This window comes from Cyprinus carpio, chromosome A19 (genome assembly GCF_018340385.1).
Source record: "Cyprinus carpio isolate SPL01 chromosome A19, ASM1834038v1, whole genome shotgun sequence".
Classification (NCBI taxonomy): Eukaryota; Metazoa; Chordata; class Actinopteri; order Cypriniformes; family Cyprinidae; genus Cyprinus; species Cyprinus carpio.
In genome coordinates this window covers 5,769,494-5,796,993 of record NC_056590.1, presented here as the reverse complement: position 1 = coordinate 5,796,993, position 27,500 = coordinate 5,769,494, and the positions used below count along the sequence as shown (strand labels likewise).

Genomic DNA, 27,500 nt, shown 5'->3' with positions numbered 1-27,500 from the left:
ATACAAGTGCTATGACAAGTCCTCAGTTGAGTCTAGTACAGAACACGTAGCCAGGGTTTTTTTTTTTTTTATTTATTATTATTTTTTTTTTTAGAATATGATAGACAAGAAAAGAAAAGGTAAGTGCTAGTATTAGTTGGTCAAGTGCTGGCAAAAAGATGAGTCTTTAGATGTTTTTTGAAAATGAGTAAAGACTCAGCTGTTCGAATTGAGATCGGGAGGTCATTCCACCAGCTGGGAGCAGCTGGTTGGAAGGAAAAAGTCCGTGAGAGTGATTTTGAACCTCTTTGGGATGGCACCACAAGGCGTCGTTCACTTGCAGAACGCAAGCTTCTGGAGGGCGCATAAGTTTAGCTACCGTCGGGTCATCTGGTTGGAATGAGAAGTAGAGTTGAGTGTCATCAGCGTAGCAGTGATAAGAACGCCATGCTTCTGGATGACAGATCCTAATGACGTCATGTAGATGGAGAAGAGAATGGTCCAAGTACTGAGCCTTGAGGACCCCGTAGCAGAGTTGTTGTGACTAGAAACCTCACCCCTCCAAACAACCCTGAGGATCTATCAGAAGGTAGGAGTTAAGCCACTGGTGTGCGGTTTCCAGAGATGCCCATCTTTCTGAGGGTGGATAGGTCGAATCTGGTGATTAACGGTGTCAAAACCAGCAGATGGATCCAGCAAGATGAGCACTGAGGATTTCTGAAGCTGCTCTTGCCAGTCGCAGGGCTTCAAGTAACCGAAGTCAGGGCAGTCTCAGTTGAGTGGGCCGCTTTTGAAGACAGATTGATTGCTGTCCAGGAGGTTGTGTCTGTACAAGAAACATAGAGAGCTGGTTGAACAAGACTCGCTCAGTGTCTTTGCAATGAATGGAAGAAGGGATACCGTCTTGGTAGTTTTCTAGAAGTGCTGGATTTAGAGATGGTTTTGCTTTCTTCAGCAGTGGGGCTTACCCGAGCCTGCTTAAAATGCTGAGCGGAAATGTTCCCAGAGTGAAGAGAAGGAGTTGAAATAATGTGAGTAAGTGAAGGTATGGACTGAAGAAGAAAATCGCTTGAAGGAGAGTGAGTGGGGATCGATCATGGACAAGTAGTAGGGATGACTGGACAGGATAGTTTGGAAACGTCCATCTCTGAGAGTGGAGGAGGAGGAAGAGAGAGTGTGCATTAGTCGTTGGTGAATTTTTTCCTCAGTCTGGTGGTGTGGAGAATTGGGTCGCTGATGGTTCTTGTCTTATTTGTGAAGAAAACTGCAAAGTCGTCAGCTGTAAGAGTCGATGGAGGAGGAGGTGGTGGCGGATTAAGAAGAGAAGAGAAGGTTTTTAAAAGTGTGTGAGAGTCAGAACAGTTGTTAATTTTGTCATGGTAGTATGATGTTTTAGCAGTGAAGACGTTTGCAGAGAAGGAAGAGAGGAGAGACTGAAACACACTGAGGTCGGTAGAGTTTCTTGATTTATGCCATTTCCCTCTCTGCAGCCCTGAGTTTAGAGCGATGTTCACGGAGAACATCGAACAGCCAGGGGGCAGATGGGGTGGTTGCGTGCCGGTCTAGATGACAGTGGGCAAAAGTTTGTCCAAGCAGAGGTATAGAGTGGAGCAAATAGTGTCCGTAGCACTGTTCGTGTCCAGAGCTTGAAAACTGGACGAGAGTGAAGGAATGTGAAGATTAAAACCACAGAGATAGCTCCACTCAAAATTAACAACTTACCTAAACTTCACTATTTTCAAACTTATGCGCCCTCCAGAAGTTTGCGCTCTGCAAGTGAACGACCCTTGTGTTTAGCATCCCCAAAGAGGTTCAAAATCACTCTCACGGACTTTTTTCCTGGACTGCGCCCAGACTCAATCTTTTCGCCTGCACTTAACCAACTAATACTATACTTACCTTTTTTCTTTTCTATCATATTCCCCAAAAAAAAAAAACTCTGGCTACGTGTTCTGTAATAGACTAACTGAGACTTGTTCATAGCACTTGTATACTGTTGTTGTTCTCGTTGATCTGATTGTTTCTACTGTTCTCATTTGTAAGTCGCTTTGGATAAAAGCGTCTGCTAAATGATTAAATGTAAATGTAAAATGTAAATGTAAGATGGAGAGAGTGAGCGTAGGTTCCGTCGAAAGGTGACCTGCGTTAGAGCGTGTGCCACTTCAGGAGTAAGTGCGATATTAGCAGTAATGAGGAATTGGTCTGAGGTGTGCAGTGGAGTAACTAAGAGTTGTCCACGCGAGCAACAGCGCGTTGTAGATGAGGTCCAGTTGGTTGCCTGATTTGTGAGTCGCTGTAGTAGATGCTCACTTGAGATACAAATGAGGCGAGCAGGATGGTTGAAGTCACCAGCCTGGGGTTTATCTAGGTGGATGTTGAAAGTCACCAAGCAGTACCAACCTTTACCTTGAATGAACAACTATTTTGATAGTTTTTAGTTAATTACAAAACCTAATATTAATGTTTTTGTCCTTCAAAACAAGAACCGTGTTTCCCCTTATCTAATATATGTATAATGTGATTTTTTTTTTTTTTTTTTTGAAGAGTTACTTATATTTAAAAAAAAATATATATAGTTCTCTTTCAGAACTAAAAATATGGAGTAGTCATCATGCTTCAGATATTAAAGAACGCTGGAAGATGAGAAGCATTCTGATTAGATGTGATTGTGATTGTGGTGTGAACTATGTTTTCAGGCGAGACGTGGAACCCGTTAAAGCTGCACTTCCAGATGCGTAACGTGCGCGAGCGTCTGGCCAAGAGTCTGGTGGAGAAGGGCGTCCTGAGCACGGAGAAGCAGACCTTCCTGCTGTTCGACATGACCACACACCCGCTGACGGACAGCAGCGAGAAGCAGCGTCTGGTGCAGCGTCTGCAGGACGGTCTGCTGGAGCGCTGGACCAACGACTGGCGCCGCATGAGCCGCCGCAATGCTAGCGCTGATCCTGCTAGCGCACTGCCGCGGGACGTGCTGGAGAGCTGCACTGAGCTCACTGAGTGATGAGCGCTACGACACGGCTAGCTCACGCTCGCGTAGCCTGCTGGAGGCCGACCCCGACCTGGAGAGCGCAAAGGTCACGACCCCCGCCGAGGAGGTGATCTGGGCCGTGCTGGCGGCCTTCAACAGATCCTGAGAGAACTACAGCCGACCCTCCCTACATAGACAGCATCCTAGCTGACGAGACGCCTCGTAAGTGTGCATGAAGCACAGGCTTGCTGTTTTGACGCCACACAATGCCCCCATGGTTATTATCGTTCGCTAAAGCATAAACAAACAGTTTTGTTCATTTTTTCTGTTATTTTGCATTTTTAATTAGTTTGTGTTTTGAACTAAAGCAGTATCCTCGTGAAGCCGTGGTTTACAGTGAATTTATCACAGCTAAGGGTCGTTGTTTAGATATGAGCTGTTATAATTCACTGTAAAACCACTGGCTTCAATGGTGCTTATTGCTTTTATTAACTTTATTCCATATATGTAGTAAGGTTTCAGCAGAATAAAACAGAGCAAATAAAGGGTACATGATATTAATAAAACAGTATTCTTTCCACCAAAACAATGTATTTCCTCAGAAACAGTTTGTGGTTGCAACAAAGTGGTTGCCGAGCAACACACAGAAGTAAACAAAGGGGTAATGTTATTTTGCAGCTTCGAACGCAGCTCAGCCAATCAGAATCAAGGACCGGAACTCTCTGTTTTATAAAATAAAATTTTTACTTTGGTTTTAAATATTTGTAGTTGTAGTAATTTTAGTACTTCATCTTATTTAATTTCAAAGTCATTTTTAAATCTTTCATCTAATATTTCAGATTTATTTTCTTTTTTATTTCAATTAATAACAATTATTTTGAATAGTTTTTGTTGACAACAACACTGATCTTAATTTTACTTCATATTAATTTTAGGACTTCATCTTCAGCTTTTATTTCAGTTATTTGCCAAGGCAACTTTATATATATATATATATATAATAATATATATATAGATATATATATATATATCGATATATATTATATATTATATATATATATATACTGTATATATATATATATATATATATATACTGTATATATAAAATATTTTAGTTCCCAAGGCAACATTTACATTTAGTTTAAATTGAAGTACTAAAATATCTCAAACTAAAACTGGAATAAAAAAATTTAATAAAAACTATATAGACCTGTAAAAAAAGACAAAAACACACAACAAAATTCCTAAAACTTTAACTATAATTAAAGTGAAATAAAAATAATAAAAATAAAATAATAGCTATTTAAAAATATTAATACAAATAATTCATAGAACTGTAAAAAAAAAAAACTTCAAAATTCCTAAAACTTTTAACTAAAATTAAATTGAAATAAAAATAAAAAATAATAAAAATAAAATAAATACAATAATAGCTAATTAAACATGTTAATAAAAACTAACTCAAAACATTAATATTATAAACTATAATGGTATATAAAATAACGGTGATTGGAACGTCCTGCTTTAAATTGTATCGGATTGTTCTTTTCAATTCTAAAAATGTGTGATGCCTGAACACATGACCAGGTAGGGAGCGTGTGATGTTTTGGATAACCGTGCATGTTTTTCTGTTGTGAAATGTGCAACGTGTGTGGCATGCGTGTCACATGACCTCACTTCCTCATCACGTGACCCTCACACTGTCACATGACGCATGTGATCCTCTCTCATTCTAATTAGTAATCAATTCATGAAGACAGCTTTACTGTCAGACGCTTTCATAACTAATTACACCCAATGACATCATCTTATGCAGTTTTTCTCTGTAATGTCTGTGTGTTGATTTACAATCAAACGAGCGAATCCTCCGCAGGATTTTCTGTGAGAGGAACGTGTTCATATGTTTGTGAAAGAGGTTTGATTGCGTCTGTCTGAATATAATCATGAGAAAACCTCCAAACATCTGCTGATCTGCAGTCCGGTTACTGAAGGTCTGCACCTAGAAGGATTGAACTCGTGGCTGTATATCAGCGATTATGTTTGTAGTGAACTATCATGTTGAAAAGAACCTCAAGGCCCTTTGCACAAATATATATATATATAGAGGGAGAGAGAGAGAGAGAGAGTTTTATGTGTTTCTTCCAACAAAGAAGGAAATGTTTGTCAACCTCAGGAGTTTAAACTAACTTTTTCATATTAATTGGATTTGTGAAAGATGGTGATGTATGATAAAAAAAATCCTAATTAATATAAAAAAAAAAAATATATAAATATAAATATATAGAAAATTTTATTACTGTCTACCAAAAAAAACAAAACAATAAAAAAAATTGTACTTAAATGTCACTTTAGGGAGTATTTTGTAGAATTACCACACAAAAAAAAATAATTTATATATATATATATATATATATATATAATATTTTATTTCTTTTTTGGTAATATGGTGAAAATCACATGGTAACAGGGTTTAGCACAAATGTGAGAAACTGTAAATAAATGATTGAATAATTGAAAAAAGATTTTTAGTATGTAGAATTGAATATATAATATATTATTATTATTATTATTAGCATTTTATTATTTTGGACATTTTCAATTATTACACAGCATGATTTTAAATATTTTGGCTCAGGAAGAAATATATACAATCACACTTGTGATTGGATTACATATACTGTACAGTGAAGATGCTGTGATTATCTTCTGTTCTGTGCTTGATGGTTATTAATAACAGCTGGAGGTGAGCAGCTGCTGAGTTCAGTGACGTGATTATCTTCTGTTCTGTGCTTGATGAGATGAAGGACTGTATGTGGAGAGTTTCATATGCAGTGTATGTTTTAATTCATCACTCCGTGATCATAATAAATTATTGCTGTTTCACTGATTAATGACATCAGAATGAAATGCTGTTGTTTACAGACTGGTTATTGTTCTGATTATTACCTAGACTGCTATTTAATTGATCTACTTTTCGGGAAATAACTAATCACGTACATGCTCTGATCCATATTACTGAAGACAACAGAAATGCTTTAAACATAAATTATAGGATTAATGTGTAGAATAATTAAATATTGGTGGTTTTGTTATTAGTGGTGGTTTTTGTCTGTGGAAAAATACTCATAAACTTAAAAAATTAATAATCAATCATTAATAAAAAAAAAGAACACTGCAATTTCAATAACTTAGAAAGAAAATTGTAATACTTGACTTCAGATGAAAATTCACAATAGGGTCTTTCTCCAGGGAAAGAGATAAGTGTAAATATATGAATTCATAATATTGTCACGTGGTGATAAAACCTGATCATTTGTATGTCCTGTGGTCTCTGAACCGATCTTTGTTTTGCCAGCTCTGCAGAACGTGATGTGTGTAAATATATGAATTCATAATATTTAATGAAGGCAAAGACTCAAGATGGAGAAATCCAGCCTTTATTCTTTTCTCTTTTTTTCACAAGAATTGAAAAGAAATCCAAAATACTGCTTCTACAGAACATTTATATCAATGACTAACTTCAGGTTTGTAGATGTTTTTCATTATAAATGAACACAAATGATAATATAATTATAAATACAGGGTAGTTATATGTATGCTTGGATGTTTTAAACACAGTCCAGATGTTTTAGATGCGGCACAGAACATTATTTAGTCGTCTGTTTTCATCACACAGGATACATCGGTCAGATTTTGCTGAATTATAGAAATCTCATCCCACACGAACATCAAAACCATAACCAATCACATGACTGGGACTTTCCATCGACTTCTGCTGTTTAATAGTGACCTAATGATATTTTATGTTATTTTATTCCCTAAAGCAAAACATTTTTCATTTGTACATTTTCATGACTTTATTATATTACACATTGCCTATTATATTTTATGTAGTGTCAAAACATTTTTTTTTATTATATTATTAATTTTTTAAATATGATTTTATATATTATAACTTTTTCTTTTTAAACATTTCCACGAAGACATCATTATATTACACAGGTATTATATATTCATGAAAACATTATTCAGTGTGTTAATGAAGTTGTTTCCTCGTTGCTGATTTCAGCTTTTTCTGTAGTTGTGGGACATTTGGTGAAATCTGACCTGATCTCGGATGTTTGATTTTATTCTTAAATGAAATCATTTAACACGCGCTGCATTCAATCATTATAATGCACGAATCATTAAAGAATACATCATTAACAATTACAATCACCATAAAATTTAAAAACAACATAATAAAATAAATAAACATATAAACATGCATGCATATAGATTCAATGTAAACACTATGCTTTGGCAAAAAATGTAAAAAAATTCACGACAACAAAAAACATATTGAATTGAATCAATCCATACAGTTGGACTGTAACACAGATGATTAGACACAAAACAGGAATTTAGAAGACGCAAAACAAATCCAACCTTTTGAACCTAGCCTTGCATTCTCTCTCTCTCCCTCTCTCTGTATCTCTCTCTCTCTCTCTCTCTCTCTCTCTCTGTATGTCGGGTGTGTCAGGAAATCAAACTTCAGTCTCTCTCTGATCCTCAGACAGCAACAAACACGATGCCTGGAAAGAAAGTTTGTATCATCGGCTCAGGAAACTGGTGAGTTCCGTCTTATACTCCGTCTGAGAACGCTTTAGCAGCTGTCTGCGCGGAACGAGACACAACTTCACCCACTTCTCACCTGCTTCTTCCACACATCTCCACACAGGTGTGTTTGTACAGAACTGTGGTGTTACCACTGAAGCTGCTTTAATGCACACGCCGCGGTGCTTCGTTACTACCGTTTGATTGCCATGTAATTTTCGCGGGTTTTTTATTTTTCTAAAGAGTATCCAACGGTTAGCACTGTTGTTTTCCCACATAGTAGGCATATATCTACGGTAGGAAAACTTTCATTTTAAATTTTGAAGCTTCTCACAGTTTCACATCCAGTTATTCAATCAATCAACAGTTTTACTGTTAGTTTGTGTGTTTTCCCAGTGAAACGCATATGCAAAAAAAATTTATAAAAAAAATGAAAATATATTTAAAAATTAAATATATTTATTAAACAAGCTAAGATCATGTATTTTGAAAATATCTTTTAAAATAATGTGTTTAAATTTGTTGGTCAGGGGTTCTGCCATCGCTAAGATCATCGGGCAGAAAGCTTGAAAGCGTCGAACCGCTTCGATCCGCGTGGTGAAGATGTGGGCTATGAGAGATGATTGACGGACGCAAACTCACCGCAGATCATCAACACCGAACCGAACACGAGAACGTCAAATATCTGCCCGGACACAAACTGCCCAAAAATGTGGTGTGTGTTTCTCTTAATAGTACAGTGCTGGGAAGAGTACGACCCCAGCAAACACAGAATGTTCTGGAGAGTTTGAACATACATTTAATAATGTTCTCAAAACGTTACCACAAAAACATTCATTATGCAATTGTTCATGTAGCATTTTTTCTGAAGCGTTTCAGTTACAGAGAACGTTACTTTTAAATATTCTCTGCAAAATATAGTAACGTTTTATAAATGTAACAATATTTTCCAGAGAACATTTAAAAATAACATTCCCATAATGTTTGCAAAATGATCAAATGGAATATTCGTGTAACCAAGAAGAAACATTTAAAAAACATTCAGAACATTTAGGGAATATTCATAAATAACATTTTCATAAGTGAATTTTGATATTTTTGATAGCTGGGACCTGGTTGATTTATGAACTAGTGAAATCCAGAAGGTAATACCATGGTATCTTTGAGTAAATAGGGTTACACACAGGTTACAGTGCTGACCTTTGCACTAATCACCTTTATACTCATCTACACATTACTGAGACAAAATTATACAACGTTGTGTAGCAGATTAATAATGATTCATATGTAGTGAAGTAATCACTGAATAAGCGAGGCAGAGGTCATGATGGGAAAAGATAAATGAGCACATGTACACTTGAGGTTTTGAAATCATTGCACACAAATTTGGATTCCTAGTTAGAGAACAGCAACTCAAACAGAGTATAATCAACCAGGTCAAAGTGGAAGGAATAATAAAAGTGATGTAGCAATCATTCAGATGCTGCGTTGGAAATGTCTTGATCTTGATCAGTTTTATGAAGGTAACCTGCTGGAACAGTACAGGTCATACTACATAGGCTGTTCCTGAACCCAGATGGTTAATTTTATTTAAAAAATGAATGAAAACTTCAAAATTTTTAATCTTCATTTAATCTTAAAAAATCAAAAATGAAAAAGATTCAAGATTTTTACATTTTTTTTAAATCCAGTAACCAGTATAACAGATGAATTATGAGATAAAAAGTTAAAATTATGACAGAAAGATGAAGTTGTGAGATTGTAAAGTCATATTTATGGTATGAAAAGTCATAAGCATGATATAAAGTAAAAAAAAGTTCAATTAAAAAGTTGATTACATTAAAGTAAAACATTATGAGATAAAAACTCATTTATGGCATTAAAAATAATAAAAATGAATAATTATGAGATAAAAGTATGAATGATGTGATGAAAAGTGGATTATAACAGTTGAAATTCTGACGAAGTAAAAATTCTGACAAAAAGTAAAAAATGATGAGATAAAAACTCATTTATGGCATCAAAAATAATAATTATGAGATATAAAAAAATCATAATTATGAGATAAAAATCTAAATGATGTGATAAAAAGTGGATTATAACAGTTGAAATTCTGACGAAGTAAAAATTCTGGCAAAAAGTACAATATTATGAGATAAAAACTAATTTATGGCATCAAAAACTAATTATGAGATAAAAAATCATAATTATAAGATAAACATCTAAATGATGTGATAAAAAGTTGAAATTATGAAAAATTATGAAAAGTCAAAAATTATGAGATAAAAACTAATTTATGACAATAAAAAATAATAATTATGAGATACAACTCTAAATGATGTGATAAAATGTGGATTATTCAGTTAGACTGTAATGTGCTGGTGGATGAAGCAAGCAGGCAGGGAACATGGATCTAAATGCAGGCAGTTTAATAACAAGACAAGAACAAACAAAAATCAAAATATGGAAACAAGGAACAGAACACGAGCAGAAACGGCACCATAACATCCAACAACTGCCAAAGCACAAGAGAAACTCAACGGCTGTTTAATACAAGGGTCCGGGGAGAACAAAAGCAAGAATATTAGTTACTATGGGAACTAACAATGAGTGGATGTGGTCCAATGAGTGACTATGGCAACTAATGAGGGTAACTATGAAGGCAAGCAGGGCAAAACACACACTAGGGACATGTAACATAGACAAAAGGTACACAATAATGAAAAAAAGTGAAAAGAAATTATATAAAAAGAAATAAAAAACAAAAAAATGAAAAAACCAAAATAATAAAAAGAAAAAAAAACTATAAGAAACAAATAATAAAAATTGAAATTATGATAAAAAAATCTAAATTATGCCAAAAAGATGAAATTATGAGTTTAAAGAGGCATATTTATGACATTGAGAGAAAAATTCATAATTATGAGATATAAAGTCATAATTGACACAAGGTTGAAGTTATGAGATAAAAAAAATCAAAATAATGCCAAAAAAGTTGAAATTATGAGTTTAAAGAGTCATATTTATGGCACTGAGGAAAAAAAATCATAATTATGAGATATAAAGTCATAATTGACACAAGGTTGAAAGTATTAGATTAAAAAAAATCTAAATTATGCCAAAAAGTCGAAATTATGAGTTAAAAGCATCATATTTATGACATTGAGATAAAAAATCTTAATTATGAGATATGAAGTCATAATTGACACAAGTTTGAAAGTATGAGATAAAAAAATCTAAATTATGCCAAAAAGTTGAAATTATGAGTTTAAAGAGTAACATTTATGGCATTGAGATAAAAATGCATAATTATGAGATATAAAGTCGTAATTGACAAAAGGTTAAAATTTTGAAATAAAAAGCTAAAACTATAAGATAAAAAGTTAATTATAACAGGGGAAATTATAAGATAAAAACTCTAAATTATAACAAAAGGACAAAATTATTAGAGATAATTATGAGATAAAGTCATAACTATGACATTTTTGAGTGTTGTCATAACTGAACCAGAAATGGTAGATGTAATAATATGGGAGACCTTCAAATATTGTTTAAAAGGTTAAGAAGCAGCGATGTAAAGCAGCTCATGATGGAAGTGCTTACAGAGAGCCGTGAAGCGCCTGCTGAGAGGAGGATCAGGGTTCAGATCTGCTCTGTTTCCTCAGGTGGCTGTTCCTGATGTCCCCGAGGCCACGAGCGGAGCAGACCTCCTGATCTTCGTCAAAATCTGTGACCAGATGAAACCTCACGTCAAACCCGGAGCCACCGGCATCTCCCTCATTAAAGTATGAGCTAATCTGATTCTGATTCTGATATCTTTTTTATGATTCGTATCTTTTTTACGCAGTCAGCGATATTTCAGTATTATTTTGTGTACTATTACAGAATGTATTAATATTTTGAATATCTTTTAGTTCAATACTTTTTCATTTTAATTTTAGTTAAAGTTTAAGTAATTATGTTACGCGTTATGTGTGTCAGTTTTATTGTTTTTACTATTATTATTACTGTTTAGGTTTCATTTTATTTATTTATTATTATTATTATTTTAAGGTTTACTTCGGTTTTATTTTTTATTTTTTATTTCAAGCTAGTAATTTTAATGCTTCAACTTAAAATGAATTAAAGTGAGAAATACTTCCTTTGCAACACTAAAAGTTTTTTTTCTGGGATTTATTTTATTTCAGCTTTATTTCAATTAACAAATATGATTTAATAGTATTAGTTAATTATAATTATCCTGAATGTTTGTATTATATTTATTACGTGTGTGTGTTAAGGGTATCGATGAGGGTCCGGATGGACTGACCCTGATCTCTGACATCATCAGGTCCAAGCTGGAGATCGAGGTCAGTGTGCTGATGGGTGCCAACATCGCCAGCGAGGTGGCCGAGGAGAAGTTCTGCGAGACCACCATCGGTGTGTACAACACCACCTCCTATAAAAAACCCACAGAGCTCTACACCTCGTGTTCACAACACCGCGTGTTTCAGGAGCCACTAATGAATCCAACGGCAGCAAGATCTTCAAAGAGCTTCTGCAGACGCCGAACTTCCGCATCACTGTGGTGAAGGAGAGCGACACGGTGGAGCTGTGTGGAGCGCTGAAGGTGCTTTCATCTCACAATGATCTAGAAGTGATCATTAAAACATCGTCTCACTTGTTTCAGATTACATGATGTTATGTCCTGTGGAAGCTTAGGCAAATCATAACTATGAGATAATTATGACAAAAATTTAAGTTATGAGATAAAAAGTCATAATAATGACAAAAAGACAAAATTATGAGATAAAAATCTAAATTAAGAAGGGAACTTATAATTATGACAGAACCAGTTCAAAAGTTCAAAAGTAATAATAATGCCCCAAAAAAAAAAAAAAAAAATAATAAAAAAAGTATAAAAAAAAAAAAAAACAAAAAAAACAAAATTAAATAAAAAATAAAAAAAAAATCATAATTGAAAATAAATAAATAAATAAATAAATAAATAAATAAATAAATAAAATTCTGAGATAAAAAGTCATAATTATGACAAAAAGACAAAATTATGAGGGAAAGTTGTAATGACATAATGAAGTCATAATTATGACATGTCGAAATTATTTATCATGACAGTCCCTACCCCCCCCATAATTATGACAAGAAGACAAAATTATGAGATAAAAATCTAATTTATGAGGGAAAGTTATAATCATGACAGAACCAGTCAAAATCACAACTTAAAAAGTTGTTATCATGACAGTCAAAATTATGAGCTAAAAAGTAATAATTATGCCCCCCCCCAAAAAAATAAAAATAAAATGAGAATCATGAGATAAAAAATCATAATAATGATAAAAAAATGATAAAAAGAGTGATGAGATTAAAAGAAACGACATAATTTTGGCAAACCGTCACAATTATGTTCATATATATATATATATATATATACAGTACAGGTCAAAAGTTTGGAAACATTACTATTTTACATGTTTTTGAAAGAAGTTTCTTCTGCTCATCAAGCCTGCATTTATTTGATCAAAAAATACAGAAAAAAAAATTTAATATTGTGATATATTAACTACAATTTAAAATAATTGTTTTAAAATTTATTATACTTTAAATGATCATTTATTTCTGTGATGCAAAAGCTGAATTTTTAGGATCATTTATCACATGATCCTTTAGAAAATCATTCTAATATGATGATTCATTATCAAAGTTGGAAACAGTTCTGCTGCTTAAGATTTTTTCAGAACATGTGATACTTTTTTAGGATACTTTGATGAATAAAAAAGTAAAAAAAAAAGAAGAAGCTATGTTTTTAAAATATAATGTATTTTGTAATAACAATATACACTACTGGTCAGTAATTTGGGGTCAGTAATTTTTTTTTTTTCTTTTTTTTTAAATAAATTCAGTACTGTTATTCAGCAAGGATGTGTTAAATTGATAAAAAGTGATAATAAAGAAAAATATTATTATAATAATAGATTTAGTATATTTTTTTTTTATTTTGAATAAATGCAGTTCTTTTTTAAACCTTTTTTCTTCATCAAATATATATAGACAGCAGAACTGTTTCCAACACTCATAATAAATCAGAATATTAGAATGAGTTCTAAATGATCATGTGATAGAACTGGATGTTACATGTGACACTGAAGGCTGGAGTAATGATGCTGAAAATTCAGCTTTGCATCACAGGAATAAATTATTTTTTTTAAAGTATATTCACATAGAAAACTATTATTTTAATTGTAATAATATATCACAATATTACAGTTTTTTCTGTATTTTTGATCAAACAAATACAGGCTTGATGAGCAGAAGAGACTTCTTTCAAAAAACATTAAAAAATAGTAATGTTTTCCCAAACTTTTTGACCTGTACTGTAGGAAATAAGAGATAAACAGCCATAATGACATGAAAAGTTTTAATTCTGACATAAATATAAATATACATAAAGTATCAAAATTTGATGAGATGAAAAAGACATAATTATCATGCATACAGAGTCACGACATTTACTGAAATAAAAAACTCATAATTATGACAGAAAAAGTCAAAAGTACGAGATAAAAAGTCATGATTAAGAGATGAAATTTACAAAGATACAAAAGATACAAAATCCTTGTTGAGTTACAAACTCATTATGACTTGCAAACAGTTTACACAAGTCTTCCTGTTAAAAAGTTGCTCAAGGCATAACTGAGGCAAATTTCAAATCTGTCAGTTTAATTTTTAATGAAACATTGTGTTTTGTCGTAAATGTCTGACAGGCAGCTGAGCATTTGTCTGGTGTGGTGGTGTGTTTGTATGATAAATGTATGTGGTTGTGTGTGTGTGTATAATGTGTTCTGTTGTGGTAGTGGTGTGTTCAATGTGATAAATGTTTTAATGTGTGTGGAATGTGTGTAATGTTGTAAATAGGGTGTGTGTGGGTGTGTGTGTGATGTGTGTGTGTGTGTACAAATTTTTTATTTTGTTTGTTTTTTTTTTGTTTTTTTGTGTGTTTTGTTTTTTTTTTTTGTGTGTTGTAATGTGTGTGTGTGTTTTTTTTGTTTTTTTTGTTTTTTGTTTGTTTTGGTTTTTTTGTTTTTTTTTTTTTTTTTGTTTTAAAATTGTTTTTTTTTTTTTTTTGGTTTTTTGTGTTTGTTTGGTGTGTTTGTTTAAATTTGTGTTTGTGTGTTTTTGTTTTTTAATGTGTGTGTGTGTGGGTATGTTTTATTTTTTTGGTGTTGTGTAAGTGTGTGTGTTTTTTTGTGTCTGTTTTTGTTGTTTGTTTTGTGTTGTTGTGTTACTGTGGTGTGTTTGTGTGTGTGTGTGTGTGGGTTTGTTTTTGTGTGTTTGTGTGTGTTTTGTTGTGTTTGTGTATTAATTTTTTGTGTTTTGGTTTTTGTTATGTGTGTTTTTTGTGTGTGTTTTTTGTTTGTGTTGTTTTTTTTTTGTTTTTTTGTATGTTTTGTTTTTGTTTTGTTTTTTTGTGGGTTTTTTTTTGTATGTTTTTGTTTTGTTTTGTTGTTTTTTTTTGTGATGTTTTTTTGTGTTTTGTTTTTTGTGTGTGTTGTTTTTTTGTTGTATTTTTGTTTGTGGTTGTTTTTAAGTTTGTGTGGTTTGTTTTGTGTGTTTTGTTTATGTTTGTTTTTGTTTTGTGTGGTTTTGTTGTAATTGTGTTGGGTTTGTTTTTTTTGTTGTATGATTTGTGTGGTGTGTTTGGTTTTTGTTTGGTTTTGTTTTTTAACAGTTCAAGAATTAAAACTACATTTTATTGGTTAGGAATGTATTTATTCATTTACTTATTTAGAAATTTATTTATTTAGGATTTTTTTATTTTATTTTATGTATAATAATTAATGTGTGTTTTTGTTTTTTTTTGTTTTGTTTTTTTGTGTGTTGTTTTGTTTTTTTTTTGTTTTGTTGTTGGTTTGTTGTTCTGTGTGTGTTTGTTTTATTAATGTGTGTGTGTGTGTTGTGTTATTTTGTGGTTTTTTTTTGTGTGTGGTGTTTTGTTTTGTGGTGTTTGTTTTGTGGTTTTTTTGTGTTTGTAGTGTTGTTTGTGTTTTTTTTTTTTTAAGTTTTTGTGTTAGTGTTTTGGTGTTTAGTGTGTGTGTGTTTAAATGCCTTTGTGTTTGTTTTTGTGTGTGTTGTTGTGTGTGTGTTTTAAATGTGTGGTTTAGTGTGTGTGTGTGTACTTATGTGTGTGTAAAGTGTTAATTTTTTGGTATTAATGTGTGTGTGTGTGAGTGGGTGTGTGTGTGTTGTAGTTTGTGACTGCCGTGTCTTAGTGTGTGTGTCAGAACATCGTGGCGGTGGGTGCAGGTTTTCTGTGACGGTCTGGGATTCGGGGACAACACTAAAGCTGCAGTGAATCCGGCTGGGGCTGATGGAGATGGTGGCCTTCTCCAAACTCTTCTGCAAGAGCGCCGTCATCTCCGCCACCTTCCTGGAGAGCTGCGGCGTGGCCGACCTCATCACCACCTGCTACGGAGGACGCAACCGCCGCGTGGCCGAGGCCTTCGCCCGCTCGCAGAAGGTCCGACTCAAGTACACGGATGATCACATGACATGTCCAGATATGTTATATCATTTAATTATAATAACAATCTGAACATTATTATTTATGCCATTTTTGTGAAGATTTGTTATAAACTATTTTATTTACCTCCTAACTACTAGTTTTAACCAATAAGTTTATTATAAAATGTTTGGGAGATTTTTTGTGTGTGTGTGTGTGTGTGTGTTTACCTCTAAATGACTAGTTTAATCATTTATTATTATTTAAGTTTAAATAATTTCTAATAATATAATTTTAATAATATAATAATATATTTATATTTTTAAATTATCTCTTTATTTTAATTTAATTTATGTTAATTTATTTAATTTTATTTACCTTTAAATCCGATTTTTTTTTTTTTTTTTACCAATAATTTTAATATGAACATCAATGCAGTTCCACGACTCTGGCCACTAGATGGAGCAAATGAACTGAACAATTTAGCATCAAAACTTTAATTCTCAAAAAATCTCAAATCTCAATTTTGGCCAGTTTGTGTGATCTGAATGTGATTTTCTGTGTTATTTAAGTGATGTTTCTGTTTTTCATCAGTCAATAGTGGAGCTGGAAGCTGAGATGCTGAACGGTCAGAAGCTCCAGGGTCCTCAGACGTCTGCAGAGGTTTACAAGATCCTCCAGAAGAAGAGCATGGTGGACAAGTGAGTCCCAATGACATCATCCTCATCATCCTCATCATCTTTTGACCTGATGACCGTACCTGACTTGTGTGTGTGTGCAGGTTTCCTCTCTTCGTCTCCGTCTATCAGATCTGTTTTGAGGGGCGTCAGGTGCAGGACTTCATCAGCTGCCTTCAGAACCATCCAGAACACATGTGACCGGACCGGACCGGACCTCTGGACCCATCACACACACTAACATTAGCTTCAAACTACTGAGCGTCATTCTTCAGTCCAGTATGATGAGGGCTTTTGTGTAGTTTCTGACTCAGGACTGTAACGCTGGGAAACGCACATATCTGCAGTTTTGATCATAACTGTCTTATAGAGAATGTAATATTTTATAACACAATCAATAAAAGCCATGCTGCTTATTGAATCTTTTAATCAAACTTTGAGCTTCATTCATTCTTACAACAGTCAACATAAACTTAAAATAAGACGTATTTTTCTTCAAGAGCCACAAAAATCAAACTCTTATTTCAGTGTTTAAATGAAAGGCATTTGCTGTGTGACATACAAAATATGAATATAATAATAAAATAATTATTAATAATATTATAAAATACTAACAAATATAAAATACTACATTTATATTTATACAAATATGAACATTATAAGACAATTAACAAATAAATCTGATATGAAATATTATATTTATAAAAACATGCATGTTATAACTACAATTTTCCCATTCATTTTTCCTTTCTCACATAAAATAAACGAATCTCTAATTTCAGTGTTTATATAGTTTAAAGATATAAATTTTTAATTAGTTATTACTAGTTTTTACCAATAATTTTAATATAAAATAAGCACAGTTTCATGCATGAAGGTGACACTTCTTTATGTCTTTCACTTAATTTAACGTAATTCTAATAATCTATATATTTTAATTAAATTTGAATAATAGTAATAATAAAATTGGCCCATATATATATATATATATTCATTTATAACACAAAATTAGACTAAATTTTCCCCATGAGTCACAAAAAACAATCAATCTCTAATTTCAGTGTTACAATTAATTTAAGACGTGACACATTTTTATGACTGAATAATTTTTATGATTTAATAAAGTTTTATTTTTTATAGTTTTTATATAAGAAGTATTACTTTTAATTTTACAATTTAATATTTAATTTATTTTTGGTGTTTTGTTTTGATAAAAAAAAGAAAAGAAAATACAACGGATCTCTAATTTCAATGTTTAAATTAATTATATTAAAATCATTGACATTTTTGTCCAGTCAGACACTCTTTAGATTGAGAATACTCCTCCGCCTAAATTCTAAATTAATTATCAGCTTTATTTTCAATCGTATAAATCACAAACAGTCGTTTTAAATGAATGCTCTTTGCTTTTGTCAAGAGTTTGGTTTTTCAGGGCTGTTACAGAAACTGAAGTCTTTCAGGAAATCAGTGATGTATTAAGATATATTGGGCTCCAGTGTCTCGGACGGGAAGCTCAGATGCGGTCGGAGGAGATGGTGGGGTAAATGGAAAAGCTGGAGATTCCACACATGTTTTTATTTCGTGCCATGCGGAAGAATCCGTTTTCCCCCCACGCGGTTCCCCAGCTGAGACACAGAGACACACGATTATTGACTAAATCATCATTTCACATTCTCAGCACTTAGAGCTCACACTAAATACAGCGACTTAACAGCTACTACTTTAAGTTTTAAGCTGTTTTTTTTACAGCAGCATTTTTATAAAAACATAAAATATTATATTTATAAAAAATGAATATTATAATACAATATTTATACAAATTATAATATAAAATATTATGAAATGTCAATATTATAATCAAATTAATTATGAATAATATTAAAAATGATGAATATATAACATTTATATTTATACAGATAAGAATATGTCATATCATCATAATGATAAATTATTATAATTTTAAAATAACCCTTTAAAACCTGACAATCAACCTGTTTTTCACCAGCCAGTAATCTTGTCCATTCTCTGAGCCGTAACCCACAACTAGAACCGCATGATTGATCAGTCCAGAGCTGCACTTCGGGTCGCTGTAGATTCCTGAACACACACACACACACACACACACACATGCATCATGAGGGGGCTGAAAGCAGATAGACAGGTGTGTGTGTGTGTGTGTGTGTGTGTGTGTGTGTGTGTGTGTGTGTGTGTGTGTGTGATGTGTGAGTAGGTGTGAGTGTGTGTGTGTGTGTGTGTGAGTGTGTGGTGTGTGTGTGTGTGTGTGTGTGTGTGTGTGTGTGTGTGTGTGTGTGTGTGTGTGTGTGTGTGTGTGTGTGTAAGGTGTGAGGTGTGTGTGTGTGTGTGTGTGTGTGTGTGTGTGTGTGTGGGGTGTATTTTATGTCTCACCGCTTCTGTATCTGTGGAAGGAAGCAAGTTTGGCGTTGACACCGACGGACACAGGCCCAATGTTAGCAACGGCGTACTGCAGCGCTGTCTCATTGTGACGCGGAAGAATCCTGAAACCTGAGCAATATCCGGCTCTTCCCGTCACAGAGTATCGACACACACCCTGCTGCAAACAACATCACAACTACATCACAACAATGACACAAGAACGCCGCCACAACACCAAACAATGGCACAACATCACTCAGAGCTTCTAGATCAGGGATTCACAAACTCTGTCATCAGCCAAACCCCTTAGATTTAATATTACAATCATTTAACAACACATTTGCTCATTATTCATGATTTTTTTTTTTTTTTTGATTAGGTTATTTTTCATGATTTAGTTTTTAGTAAGTTTTATTTTGATTGTTTTTATTTTAATTTTTTAAAACATTTTTATGATTTAATACATTTTTAGTAACCATTTTATTTTCATTCTTTTTTAATAGCGTTTTATTTGTTTTAGATGTGACACTTTTATGGTTTAATTAATTTTTAGTAAGTGTTTTTCATTGTTTTTATTTTAAAAGTATTTTAAATTTACATTTTTATGATTTTTTTTTCCTGTCAGGTTTTATTTTCATTGTTTTTATTAAAAAAAATTGTTAATTTCATATTACATTGTAGTTTGATGATTTTTTGGTAAATATGTTATTTTACAATTATTTATATTAATTTTAAATTTTTATGATTTATTTAATTTTTAGCAAATGTTTCATGTAGATTTTTCATTTTTTAATTATTCATTTATTTTAATTTGACATTTAGTTTATTAATGATTATTTATGATTATTATAATTTTTAGTGAATTTTTATTTTTATTATTTTTCTTTATTTATTTAAATTAAATTTTTTTATGATTTAATTATTTTTAGTAAGTGTTTTATTTAAAAATTATATATTTTAATTTACATTTTTAATATTCAATTTTTAGTGTATTGTATTTTCACTGTTTTAAAAATATTTACTTAGTTTTTTTTTATTTATGCATTTCTATGATTTAGTTGATTTTTAAGTGTATTTTTATGATTATTTATTTATGATTTACTTATTTTGGTGTTTTATTTTAAAATGATTTATTTAAATGTATTTTTTAAAATTGAATTATTATCCTTTCCTGAGCTCTCAGGAACCCCAGTTGGAGAGCCCCTGATTTCTCTCACACCTGTGAACACTGCTGTAGTGAAGCTGGAGTGTTCTGCAGTACCTTGTGTTCATACGGGTAGATAGAAGGTGTCGGAGTCGATGCCGTTGTTCTGGATGATGTAGAGGAAAGGCTCGGCTCATATATCCACCTCTGCAGCCGCGGTTCCCCAGACTCACACTGCAGTCCATCAGGTTCTGAGGACTCAAGGGCACCAGAGAACCGGTTCTCTTCTTCATCTGACCCTCCAGAGCCCCGACGGCACTGAACGCCCAGCACGAGCCACACGGGCCCTGACACCACACACACGTTATATAATGTTAGATTTACATTTATAAAAATGTGCAAGTTATAACAAAAATAACTATGTAATAATATTAAAATGAGCACCTGGTTCTGGACGGGGCTGACCATCCCGTGCTCCGTCCAGTTGACTCGCGGAGGCAGGGGCTGCTGTGATGGAGGCAGGAACGTTACGTTGACCCCGAGATAATCTTCCTCCAGTAAACCATTCAACTGATTGACCTCCTCTGCAGTCTAAACACACACACACACACACACACACACACAATTCATCTCACCTATGAGACATAAGAAAATATGTAATGTAATGTAAGATGTAGTGTAAAAATGTAAGATACAGTATTGTATAATGACACAAGAAGTCAACTAATCAAAATTAAGTGAGTTTTAAGTGAAAAAATCTGCTAAAGAATGTTTTCTCTTTAAATCAAATGTATTTTTCTTAACACACTTTGCAGGTATTTTCTACTTGTTTTATAAAGCACAAACTCACTTAATTTGGATCAGTTTTGACTTCATTTTTTTAAATTAACTTTAAAATGATAATAATTTTATAAGTGTTATTTTGAAATAATTAATTTAAGTATTATATTTTTTTTATATTTTATTAGTATTTTATACTTTGTATTTTTTAAGGATTATTTTAATTTGCCATTTTTAGGATTTAATTAATTTTAGTAAATGTTTTTTTTTCTATAGTAATTTGTTTTAATTGACATTTTAGTATTTAATTAAACATACTTTTCAGCCAAAATGATAATTTCTGCCAGTGTGAGATTAGTCTCTCTTTTTTTTGTTTCAATATTTTACTCTTTGTAAGTTCTTTCTTAAATGGGGACGTAATGAATTCACATTTAAATAATACATTTCAAATTAGCAACAACATCTAACTCTACCATAGCTTTAAAAATCATATATTTCAGGTCGGCATGAACTGGTGCCTCTAAGAGCAGTGCAGTGAGACGATTGGCTCGTTCATGTAGGAGGCGGGACTTCCTCTGGCCATATTTGGTGTGTGGTGTGCAGTCTGTGGTTATTCTGGCGGAGAGATGAGGAATGGTTGTGTGTTAAAGCACCATGTCGCTGAGCTGGTTCAGTCCCAGTGTGTACGAGTGCAGACTGACGGCCGTCTCCTCGTTATGTTTCATGATATCCAGAAGATTCTGCTCCCAAATGCCTCTTCTGTATGCTCCTCTCTCTAGAACACAACACACACAAACACACACTCACTGACAGATCCACGCAACACTGTCTCAATCTGCCTTTATGCAACTTCTAACGAGTTACCCGGTTGCTCAAAACTGTTACTCAAAACTGAAGACACAGGATTTAATATATTTTGCCATAAAACACTACAGACAAAACTGAAGGTTTTTACGGAAGGGTTTGTTCATATTTCATTCGCCTGGTTTTATTATAACACTTTATCTATTTAGTTATATACAAGCACAATTACATGTTCTATTTTGTTAACACTGATATCTGAAATAATAATCATTTGTTGCTTTTGGGCAGACAGATATTCTGAAGTCTTTCAGATTGTGTGTTAACTGTGTTCTCTCTGAACTCAAGGTGTTTAGGTGTTAAAGAGACACTGCTTTTCATGAGAGGGACTCAGAAATCATTCAAAAATAGACATTAAAGATGCATAAGAAATTAAAAATGACAATAAAACATAAAAATGTGTTAAAAATTAATTTAAAATGTTGTAAAAGAGAGATAAAAACCATGTAACAACCAGGTGAGCTGTGGTTGGTGGCTTCGCCTGTCAGTCAGACGCTCTCTTCCTGTCTAAGTGGGCGGGTCTTCACAGGTCACACAGTCAACAGCTGGCTTTACTTGACGGTTACAGTTCTCAGAACAGATCAGACCGCACCAATCACAGTCCTGCGCGCTTGCGTTTCATTTAATCATTTCACGGCACACTTGAGCTGATTGTGTCTGCACTCCAGGAGCAATCCTCAGCGCTTATGGGTTTAAATGATCAGGTTTTTTAATGAGAAATATGAGATGACACTTGAGTGTCACAAACCCCATTCTGCTGATTTCAGTTCAGTGGGTCAAACGGCAAACAGACCGACCGACAGAGATAGATTAATCGTGTGTGTGTGTGTGTGTGTGTGTGTGTTTGTACTCACTGTGTTTCTGTAGGTCTTGTTGTGTTGAGATTTCCAAGCCATCCACTGATCATCAGACAGATGACTGATCTCAGAACAGACCAGCGACACACACAGCAGAAACCTGTTCAGCAGCATCCCTACAACACACAACACACACACACACACACACACACACACACACACCACACACACACACACACACACACAGACACACACACACACACACACACACACACACACACACACACACACACACACCAAACACACACACACACACACACACACACACACACACACACACAGACAGACACACAGACACACACACACCACACACACACACACAGACACACACACACACACACACACACACACACACACACACACACACAATCATATACACACACACACACACAGACACACACACACACACAGACACACACACACAAACACACACACAACACACACACACACACACACACACACACAGACAGACAGACAGACACACACACACACACACACACACACACACACAAACAGAAAGACACACACACACACACACACACACACACACACACCACACACACACACACACACAGACAGACACGTGCACACACACACACACTACTATAAAAAACTACTATTTTTTTAATATTTTGAATTAGATGTAATTTTTACTTAGCTCCATGTGAAATTATCATTCAATCTGTTTTTGTGTGTGTTTGTCATTTTTATTTGGTTTTTATATGTTTATATATATATATATATATAATTTACTTTTAGTAAGTTTTATTTGGGCTTATTTTTGTTTTAAAATTATTTTCATTTAAAATCTTTATGATTCCATAAATTTCGTAAGTGTTTTAATGCACATTTTTATTTTAAAATTAGTAGGTGTTTTATTTTGATTGTTTACATTTTAAAATTATTTTAATTGTACCCTTTTAAGAACGCAGAACACTTAAATGTAGATTGCTTTTATTTCAAACTTATATAATTGTAAAATGTATATTTTTACAATGTGTAGTCTCTGTTTTATTTTTGCTTGTTAATATTTTTTAAATGATTTTACTTGGACATTTTTATGACTGAACTGATTTTAGTACATTTGTTTTTAGTAAATGTACTTCTGAAAAAGTTCATCTGATGTATCACTTGACTATTTCTGAGTGTAAATTGTTCCTACACTATTTTTTTCAGTGTGCTTATTAAATAAAAATAAATAATACCCATATTCATATACCATGATATTTTGACTCTATAATACTACACAAGAAACAGCAAGGTAACTCATACTGAATTAAACATGAAATTTTGAAGAACAATTATTTATTTCTTTTTTTGTTAAACGTGCTACAGTTACTTTAGTTTTATTTACAACTTAAAAATCTATTTATTTAGAGTGTACTATGGAACTATAACAGATCGCACATTTGATGTGAGATGTATTTTTAAATGATGTTTTTCCCTCATCTGCTGCGATACATTTCTACAGCATTAGATGTTAAAAAGACATTTAGAAAATGTCTGACAGAGGTTTTTGATTTAGAGTGTGTGTAAAATACTTTCTCTCAAGTGTTCTAACAGATGGTGAATACAGTATGATAGAAGCTGTGCAAAGCAGAAGAGTTCAGTGTTGGATCTTACCAGCTTCTGTGATGATGATGATGATGATGATGATGATGATGAAGATGATGATGACGAGACAGATACGCTTCTGTCGTCCTTCAGCCCTGTCTTGGCTTTACCAGCATCTGAAAGAGGAAGTTTCCCCCCTCTCTCTCTCCCTCTCTCTCTCTCAATTCAATTCAATTTCAATTCAATATGTTTGTTATTATTATGGTCTGCTGAAAAAAATTATATGCGCTGCTAGAAAATAATGAATAAAAAGAGTAGGGCTGCTGTGAGTGCAGGCATGTTTCAACCCAGTAACATGACAACACATTCCTCGCAGCCAAAAAACAGACCGAGTTCAGTTCAGCTGGAGGGGGTTTGTTCTGTATAGCTTGTGGGGGTTGAAATAAAGGTGTGAATCTCTTGCTCTTTATATGGACAGTGTCTTCTGAGGGTTTCAAACCTGCAGAGCAGGTTTAGGCAAAGTAGGACAAATGCCTCGTTTGGTTTGGCTTTTGTCCTTTTTGCAACTGCATACAGAGTATTAGATAAAATTACAATATAATATGTTTTTGTTTTATCTCAGGAGAGATGAGGTGCCTCTGAGAGAGAGACAAAGACACTGCCGAAAGAGACACGCATCTGCCAAAGAGACAAAAACATTTGTTCTTAATGTATTTGTTGCTTTGTAGCTACTATTTTCAGTTTTAAATGCTGCAGTTGTTTTGGCAATACAAATGTGAAAATATATTGCAGTAATAAGATACTGTCCCGAGACGTCATGTAGACCTAATTATTTTTAGTTTCATTATTGGGCAATTCGTTACTGATGTGACATTCGCAGTCAAAACCTGGGGCCAGATTCACGAAAATCTTCTCAGAATTTATGCAAAGGTGTATAGAATGCTTTAAAAACTTTAACAGAGATGTCTAGAGGGTATTTAATAGTTCTGCCCCCACGTAAGATTTTTCTAGTTAGGATAATAGTCATTAATTTAAGTCATTATTCAACTAATCGCACGTTTGTATTACATTAACATCTAATCCATAATGAGCCTAAATATACCTCAAAAATAAATGCAACCTTCACAGATTACATAATGCTTTCGTTCTGAATTGATTCGTTTAAAAGACGTTTAAAGCTTTCTGTAGATATATTTCTCATGTATGTGAGACACCACACATAATCAGAAAAAAAAATCATGTATGTGAGACACCACAATTTTAATGCATTTCAATAATCATAAAAAAAAAACAATCACAATCCAAAAAAGGAAGCGTCCGGGATAAGTACGGGATTCGCATTAAAAACTAATCTTCACAAGTCTACAACCGAGAGAGATGCAGTTATAACCTGTAAACTGATCTGGATCCAGAACACCTGAGAAGAGATGATGCAACCCCTCAGAGGACCTCAGATGATGCTAACCCAGAGACAACATACAGAACTAACACATTCTGCTATAAGTTTGATTGCATAATTGCTGTTAATAGTGTTCATCATCTGTTTGTTTACGTCTTTTATAGATTTTTCTGAACATTTCTGCCGTATGCACATAAACTGACAGTCACCACTGATAAGCTTCTACTAAATATTGTAGAAACTTAATTTTCTGTAAAGTTGCTTTGCAATGATTTGTATCGTAAAAAGCACTATACAAATAAACTTGAACTGAATTGAATATATTTTTATTTGACATAAATACAATATTAAATTATAATAAATAATGTGCCAAAATTTAATGTATATAAAATGTTTTATATTTAAAATTAAAAAAAAATTAAACAATAAAAAAATAAAAAAAAAAATATACAAAAAAAAAATTAATAATAAAAATAATAATAAACACACACACACTACTGTCAGTCATTAAATACAGTAAATTAAATTTATGACAGTTTGAGGCGATTTCATGTGTTTCAGACAGTGTCTGTGTGTGTGTGTGTGTGTGTGTGTGTGTGTGTGTGTGTTTCTGCTGATCACACGCTCTCTTATAACCAAACTCTCTGTAGTCATTCTCTACAGTAACTTTAATGAATATCTTCATTCTGTGGGTGATGATTTTTCTCTCGGGAGAACTGGAGGCGCCACATTAAGACCTCATTTTCTCCATCTTATTTATTTCAGTGTAGTTATTTATTTATTTATGAATGCAGTGTTAAATCCGCAGATTTTGTCTTCCACCGCGGCTGAACTAATGCGCGGTCTTGGCTCGAATCCACGCTCATGTTCGCGTAAATAAATCCGAGCGCGCGCACACATGGACGCGATGAAGCGAGCGAGCGCGGCGTTCTCCGGGAGAGCAGAAGCACCTGTGCGCCGCTGATGGAGCTCGCGCTTCCGACGCCTGGCAGCAGGTGAGCTCATCTACACAAAGAAGCGTGATTAAACACAGAAGAGCTGAAGTCTGCTTACTCTAGTGCTGCTGAGCGCGAGTGAAACCCGTCACGAGCATCCGGGTCACCTAACAGACGCAAGGCAAGTTTGCTTCAGAAAGCTTATTTTAAGGACCAATATTTGGCGTTAAAAATATTTTTGCATTGTGACATTAATGACAAAAGAGCGGCTTTACTCCCGTTTTTTGTTGTAATGCAAATAAAGGAACATATTGATTGCTAAATGTTTCTATAAAAGTATTACTGGTGTATTATTTAAATAATTAACTAATTTAATTACTTATTTAAATATTGAGTGTATTTGTGAAGTACAATTTTGAATGCACGCTGTGATTTGTTATACAGAATTGAATTTCCTAACATAGAAAATCATTGTCTCCAGACTGAGTGAGATTTTGTTAATTACTGTAATGAGATCCTGAAAATAATCTCACAATGCAAAAATCCCTCAAAAAGAGGCTTCGTTTTCTCTATTTTAAATGCATATATACTGTATGTAAATGTCTCTGTGTGCAGTTTTGATTTATACAAGTTTTATTTTTATTATATAGTGTTTTTTTGTAAAAACAAATATTACCTCTTGTAATATTAAAATAAATAAATAAATAAATAAATATCAAACCCCATTTACATTCATGCATTTGGCAGATGCTTTTATCCAAACGTGACTTGCACTGCATTCAAGGTTTATATATAATTACTTCATGCATTCACAAAAAAAAGCCTGTTGATAAACATGTTTCTAGTTTATTATTATTAA

The 27,500-nt window shown here is 33.3% G+C and overlaps 1 protein-coding gene and 3 pseudogenes across 2 annotated transcripts in view; 3 read left to right on the top strand and 1 right to left on the bottom strand.

Annotated features, from left to right (window-relative positions):
* The window catches only part of LOC109058807, a 12,668-nt pseudogene extending 9,424 nt beyond the window's left edge, over window positions 1–3,244 (top strand).
* Window positions 3,245–7,414: 4,170 nt separating this feature from the next.
* LOC109058806 lies at window positions 7,415–17,146 on the top strand (annotated as a pseudogene).
* Window positions 17,128–21,804, bottom strand: LOC109058805 (annotated as a pseudogene).
* A 4,745-nt stretch (window positions 21,805–26,549) lies between these two features.
* Window positions 26,550–27,500, top strand: part of LOC109058843 (leucine-rich repeat and immunoglobulin-like domain-containing nogo receptor-interacting protein 1) — a 9,754-nt gene continuing 8,803 nt past the window's right edge. The window contains exon 1 of one of the 2 annotated variants that reach the window (XM_042776141.1): window positions 26,550–26,701. The gene's annotated coding sequence lies outside the window, so the exon portion shown is untranslated. Of the gene's footprint in view, window positions 26,823–27,500 lie in introns of both variants that reach the window. The other variant, XM_042776140.1, reaches the window with a different exon arrangement.